The sequence below is a fragment of the Lissotriton vulgaris genome, chromosome 12 (assembly GCF_964263255.1).
Source record: "Lissotriton vulgaris chromosome 12, aLisVul1.2, whole genome shotgun sequence".
Lineage (NCBI taxonomy): Eukaryota > Metazoa > Chordata > Amphibia > Caudata > Salamandridae > Lissotriton > Lissotriton vulgaris.
Window position 1 is genome coordinate 80037701 of NC_141700.1, and position 7467 is coordinate 80045167.

At 42.9% G+C, this 7467-nt stretch overlaps 1 protein-coding gene across 1 annotated transcript in view; it reads right to left on the reverse strand.

Moving 5' to 3' along the window:
• Window positions 1-6515, reverse strand: part of LOC147673376 (hepatic lectin-like) — a 102220-nt gene extending 95705 nt beyond the window's left edge. Inside the window, exon 1 of the mRNA XM_086947235.1 lies at window positions 6437-6515. The gene's annotated coding sequence lies outside the window, so the exon portion shown is untranslated. The remainder of the gene's footprint in view (window positions 1-6436) is intronic.
• Window positions 6516-7467: the final 952 nt, after the last annotated feature.

Consider the following 7467-nt stretch of genomic DNA (forward strand, 5'->3'; position numbering starts at 1 on the left):
GTTGCATCAGCATCAGTTAGTAGTAAATACCACTAATTGTTGGGTTTGTGGTCTTATGCCTCATACCACAGATAAAGGTATGCCAGATTTGGTTTTGCCTTTTTCTTTTAATGGGTCTGTGTGGGCTTTTCAGACCATGTTTATCTATGCAAATGAGGTACACCTCTTATGTTCCCTTAAAGATAACTCGAGCAATAGTGCCTTGATAAGTGGAATAGTAGCTATGATCCGAGATATTGATGCATATAATGCTATCCCTAAGGATGAGGTGCAGGCTTACATTGGTTGGAACGTGACTGGATATAGTACCAGCTTGACAGAGAAGAAGAGATGAAAAAGGTCTCCCCCTATTTGGATTGTACCCCACCGAGGCCATTTTTGTTTGCAAGGTAATGGTCGGATTCCGAAAGCTCAGCTAGGCAAGAGTGTGTGTGCTCAAACCTATGTCTATTCATCTCGGACTTCTCCACTGTTTGTGCCATCTAAAGGCACATATTTTTTTTGTCATGACAGAGCCTACACATGGTTGCCACCTGATTTTTCAGGAACGTGTTATGTGGCGTTTCTGCTTCCCCCTACATACACTACTGCTTCAGACTATCATAGAACGAGATATGGTAGAGGTGTCTTCAATCAGGAAGATACTACAGCACACGAAGTAGGAGATTTCTTCAAGGGCTTCCTGCCCTTTTGGGGTCCTATGGTCAATAGTAGGCATATTCGACAGCTTGTCCACGTTGTTGAAGCTACTATTAATGAGACAGAAGGTGCTCTTAGTAATGTTACAGCTGAGCTTCAAGCGGACCGCCTTATGACTTTGCAGAACCGTATGGTATTAGACATCATACTTGCAGATCGAGGAGGAGTATGTAAATTGATTGGATCCAGTTTCTGTGTTTACATACCAGATAATGCCCCTACAGTGTACCAAGCCATCTCTAGGTTGTATAAAATCTCTGAGTCTATCCATGTAGACGAAGGAGACTGGTCATTGACAGGATGGTTTTGGGGACTGCTGTCCAAATGGGGATGGAAGACTCTGACATTCCGTGGTATGGTTTTAACCATCCTTTTCTCTTGTTGTCTTTGCATCCAGTGTGGTCCCGCCATTTGTAGTCTTTGTGCTACTATGTGTGTTCGGAGACCTGTCCAGAGAGAAGTAGAGAATAATAAGATGATGCTACAGCAACACCTTGATGACCTAATGAATATCGATATAGACCTAGATTCAGATTAACATGAGTCTTAGGTTATTGCCTACGTAACGGCAAAAGGAGGGTCTGAGGTTCTGTAATTCTCGATTCTGACTCCATTTTGTTATGTGCCACCATTTTGTGTTGCCCTCACGTAGGCCTGTGAAGGTAGCCTGGCGAACGAAGTGGCCTGGCCTTCTTAGTTCATGTATACATTAACTAGGTTTCTTTTTGACTCTGAAATGAACTGTAAGAAACTGACCTCTTCACCTCAAACTGACCTCGCAAAGCCAATTTCCCTGATCGATCTTTGTCTGAGATTGCCAATCAATGTTTAGGACATCGTTAACTTTTAGTTTCCTTGCACACGCCTTATCTTGTTCAGCATCTGTTACTGTTTCTTTTTTATGTTTCTTCATTACATGGGTTATGCTTTCAATTATAGGTTTGTCCGGCTTGTGGAGATTGAATTTGGGACATTCCTAATAATTAACTTTTGGGTTGGGATACTGTAAATTGAGTTTTTGTTATGTGATACTTTGTTTGAAAATGTACCTTATTGGCTAGAATTTTGTGCAGTGGGTGTACATTTATAATGTGAATATTGGGTATAAAAGGAGACGTCTCGCCTTAGTAAAATGAGCAGTCTCCTGAGAATTTACACTGTGATGTATTTCTAGGATCACTGTTACTAGCTGCAGCTAATAAACTTGGTCTCTGATCCCATCCAGAAGTATTCCGTGTCTCTGTATACCAAGACAGGTGAACTCGAAGATCTTAGGCGGGCCCCTGACGCCGCTGGTTTAAACCCTGGTTCTTCAGGATGTGGTATAAGGGCTGGAGCAGTCGACCTGGAAGCTGGGGAACCGGGTTCGAGTCTGGGCATGGACGTTCAACATCCTGTGATTCTGAGCAAATCACTTAATCTCCCGGTGCCTAACAAAACAAAATGAATGCGTCCAACTGTAGCACAACTGGTACTCCTGTAAAGCGCTCTGATACCTTAGGGTCTAGTTCGCACTATATAAAACTAAAAAAGAAAGTCTACCAGAATCAGTATTTGTTTTAATTTTCAACAAATGGGTGTAAATAATCTGAATTTTCTACGATCAGAGGAGAGGAGTCTATGGGTAAATGGGGTAAAATAAAGAACTAATGAAAATAAAATAAGTTCACATATTTAATTACTTGTTAGGGAGTTTTGTACAGCGCTGCATGATAGCTCACAATGACATCAGAGCTCTAGGAAAGGAACTGGGGTGGTGGAGAGTTTAGAGTCCAGAGAGAGAGAGGGCGGCTGCCTGATATTCTCTGTTGTCATGGAGTTATGTTATAGACACATTTAAAACTTAGTACAAGTTTGTGTTCATATCATACAAATGTATGTTGGCAACTTATTAAACGTTCAGCCCCAGCCTGCAGTTATCATCCTTCTAAGGTTTACGCTAGTTTAAATTAAGATAAGACCAAGCACAAAATAACTGAGCTTTGTAAATGTAAAGGCTGCCATTAAGGAGTGGAGCTTGTTACAAAGAAGGTAACCCGGGGAAGAGATCTGAACATTTATAACAAAGTAACTCAGAAATGTGAGCACTTATGTGAAGAGACTCAGCCTTTCAGGAAGTGTGAATCTTGATAAAAAAGAAACCGCCCTGAATAGGAAATGTGGCACTGATACAAAGTTACTCAGCCCAGGAAGGAACAGTGAATATTGTCACAAGTCATCACAGTCTCTGTGCAAATGAAAGCATGGATACAAAGAGACTCAAGGAGTTCATGTGAACATTGATACAAAGTAGCTCCGCTCTGGAAGAAATGTAAACTTTAATACAAAGGTAAATCAGCTGCAGGGTTCGGTGGACATTGGTAAAAAGAGACTAAACTATGGTTGAGATCGAAGCTATAAATTGTGCAGCTGGTGCAGTGGCACCCTTGGGCCAATGATACTCTTGCTGTTCCACAGACTGATATCCGTGGGTCAGGTGTGCGTGCAGCGAAGGTGCCATGGGATATAGTGTTTAGGTGGAGAGTTCGAGTGCTGGTGTCGGTGATAGCAGAACTGACCTAGGAACGGGGCAGTGAGTATGAATACTCCCATTGCAGTGCCTTCCTGAGTACTTATTCCAGTACTTGTTTAGCTATCATGTTGTCAGGCCACATTTGCGTGACCTCTGGGCACAAAGCGGCTACTGGACCCGAACTGTGGTGCTGAAGTCATTCACCACTGGTGTCTAGGGGACTGTTCGACTATGGCTGTGCACACCAGGTCAGGTTTAACCCTTTCTGAACTTGACTCACAGAGTGGGGGGCAGGGGATGAGCAGTTACAGACTTCTCAGGCGGGTAGAGTGGGGGACAAGAGCTCAGAACTCAAAAACAACCAAACTTTTATTCAGTCCAGGGCTTATCTTTTATCCTAAAAAATTACTTTAAATTGCACAGCATTACGAAATATTGCACATTTCAAAAGGGGGCTCAGAGTAGTATATCCCTTACAATATCGAATGAAATGCGGTATACGAGTGCCAACATTTAATTGTACCGGACGTGAGCTTTTGAGCAGAGATTTGTGTATTGGCACTCATTATTTTGCACATTAAGCACTAGGGACAGCACATTTAGATGTTCAACACTGCAAGTTGCGGTCTTAGAGGCCGATGTAGGTAGGTCCACTTTTTTGCAGTTGAGTCCCTTTAGGCCGATGCAGGTGAATGGGCGGTTTCAGCAGGTGTGGCCCGGGAGTATTTGAGTGTGGCCCGAGAGTATTGGAGTGTGGCCCGAGAGTTTTTAAGTGTGGCCCGGGAGTATTTGAGTGTGGCCTTGAGTATTTGAGTGTGGCCCGAGAGTATTGGAGTGTGGCCCGAGAGTTTTTAAGTGTGGTCCGGGAGTATTTGAGTGTGGCCCGGGAGTATTTGAGTGTGGCCCTGGAGGCCACAGCAGGCATATGCAAACCTCTGGTTGTTGCGGTCCAAGAGGCCAATGCAGGCGGAGGCTGGTGCACTGCACGTGCAATGGAGGCAGACGCAGGTGGTGCACGTCTATGGTGACACAGTGGTGAATATTCCTCTGTGCAGCTCGCATCGGGAGCTGCCACTGGAGGCTAGAGGACCACACAGTCATTGGGTCAGGACCAGCTAAACGTCCTTCAGTAGCTTTCTGGTCACCCCACGCTCTTGACCCACACTGAGCTTCTCCTAATGGTCAGTGTCTCCTCCTAGGTAGGTTTGTAGGTTTAGGAAGAACGGTAGCTCTGTTGCCATCCTACTCACTCCAGTGGCTGGAGCTCCACCCCCAACCACTTGAATTGAGGCAAAACAATTCCACCCTCTGGGTATACTATCCTGACCCTTCATCTTTCACCATGCTAAACCAGGGACAGCCATAATGGATTCACTGGCATGGATGTCAATGGCTTTTCTACTTTCAGCCAATCCAAGTTTGTATTTTATTATTAAACCGTTTTCACCTAAAGTGTAAATACATTAAAGCTCTATAGACTGACACTTCCTCAACAAAGAATTGCATTATTTCTTTTTTTTTATTCCTGATTATTCATAAGTCCTATGCAGGTCTTAACCAATTTCTGTGGGATCCCACCAGTGACAGGGATGCCTGAACGCATAGGCAGGGGTGAGTCAGATAACAGTTTCCGTCACTCTGCCTCACACGTTGCCCTATGTGTTAAATAATATTTCCGGTTTCTTAGGACCTTAAAAGGCATTTTATCCTTCATGGGCCTCCTCTCAAAGCTAAAGGAATCCTTCCCCTCTTCTTCTCCAGGTAGACCGAGCCAATGGTATCTATTTAGGTAATCCTTAAGATGGTCTTGAGCAAATTGAATGGATAGAGAACACGGCAAAAAACAACATGTCTTCCACACATGAGGCTAGATCCTGTGGCCAAGTAGATCTCTTCTATGACTCTCAGGATTTCACACCGGACATTGAATGGTGAAGACCTCCTCGCCCTGTAACAAAGCTCTCTCTCTACCCACTAAAGATTCTCAGATCTAAAGAAGCCATATTAGTTGTTGATTCAAGTTTCAGGAAATGCCGTGACTCGGCTGTTTCTACGGTTCAGACCACTAGACATTGCAACATCCGACTGATGAGGAAACACACTAACTTAAATATATTCAAGAAAGGAATACAAAAGGGGTGTCCTTAACGTTGGTTTAAACCCCGTCGTAATCACTATACTGCAATTTATATTGAATTATGATATCACAGTTACTTCTGAAGAATTATGACCTCACTGCACAATTTAATTAAACTTCTTCATTATGATGGGGTATGTGGCTTGTGCATCGATGACATAACATTGTGGGCAAGACAACGCAATCTGTTTGAGCTATGACCATGCACATGTATGCGGGAATGTTTGTATCATATACAAAGAAAAATGAAAATTCTGCTGCCCAACTGCCAAAAAATGAGTGGAAGAAACTACGCACAGTAACTCAATTCTTCACATATTCCAACAAAGCAACCAAGCACCCAGGCTCTGTCTTGCAGAGCGTCAGACAAAACAACCATGTTTGCACCAGTGTGGAACAAGTGAAAAGAAACAGTGATAGTATGAATCAAAACAATACTAAGCCATCCTTAGCTATTCTTCATGGCACAATCGTGTATACATGCAATCTCAATGAAGAATTGGGAGCACCTCTAGGGACCTTACACCCAACAACAATACTTCCTTTGTTGCCTTCACTAGATCCTTGCACTCTACCGTCTTCTCATGCAAGATCTGACTTGAATTGAATCAGTCGAGGTGATCCTAGAAGTAAAGCCCTGACATGCACCAAATCAGACAAAGACTCTACAATACTAAAGCCACACCAGTGACAGCAAACCTGTTTCCAAACACCAGTATTAATCAACAGGTCTACCAATCACTTTTAATTACTACTGACATTCATGCTGACTTTAAAGTTGCATTCAACTTTTTTCTTTTACTTGAAACCTGCAAATCTGATTGTGCAAACAACACACCCAGTGTCCTCTGTAGATCACACACAACACCAAGTTTTCCTATTTAGACCACACTAGTTCTATATACATAAGTAAATATGTGAACACTTCCAGCTTACACTGAGAAGGTCTATGGAACCCTTGCTTGCTTCAAATCAAACACTTAATTCGGAGAAGGAATAAAGGTGGTGCATTAGAGGCAGGAACTAATACACAGATAGCCATACAAATCTATACACACAGTCTACCAAATTCCTAGTAGGGCACTTACTTGTAATGCTTTATTTTCTGCTGGTTTTTCTTTTGTTCCTGTGCGCCACACAAAATCTGCTCTTCTGTTGGAGTCTTTTCCACAATGTGTATTTGTGCATATTGTACAACCAGTCATTGTGAAAATTCAGCTCCTTTGGTCAATGGTGCAATTTCCTTTTTTTTTTTCTTCCCCGGAGAAAAATATGCTCATTGCAGGCACTACTTCCCCTTTGCCCCACTCACATTTTAGTGATGGTTTGCTTTCCTTCCAGTCAGTGGTTATTTTGAAAATCTGGCACAGTTCGGTGATGCGGCGAGTTCAAGGTAAATGGTTTTATTTATTATTTTATTTTCCCTTTCCCTATACTTTTGTCTCTCCACTTCCCTCCCCATCTCATCCCGCCCCGTCTCACCCCACCGCTGTTACCTGTGCCGGCCATGCCTGGCTTCCATACAACGGAACAGAACCATTGTCAGGATTTAGAGGAAAGCCAACAAACAGGAGTTTTAAGTCAAGGTCAACTTTTCATTGCAGAGTTTTAGGAATATAAAGCAGGCATGGGCATCCGCAGAAGTTTTTCAGAGGGAAAGAGGGCATAATAAAAAAAGAAAATAAAGATCGCGCTGCTGGTATTATACAGAAAGATTTTTTTTTTTCAGAACAAGTGAAATCTCCAGGATTCAGGGTGGGGGGGTGTGTGTGGGCAAGTGCTACCTCTTGCGGACATCTCTACTAGAATCAAGCCTAGCCACTACTAAGTTACCGCTAGACCAGAGTTTCAGCAAGGACTGCTGATCCATTCATTGGCTGGAATGTAAAGTAAAGGATGGACTCACAAGTAGGAAAAACTTGAGAGCTTTAGCCTAAGCTAGAAGCAAGGAGAAATCTTGTGAGCAAATCAACATCAGTAAGTATTCTGGGGAAATAATGGAAATATCATAAAGGAGATTCTCCAAATGCCGGTGGGGATGTCTTCTGATGTTCACACTGAAAGTTTGGCTCACGGCATCTGCAAATGGGGATTCATTTTGGATGTTTACCTGCATTCC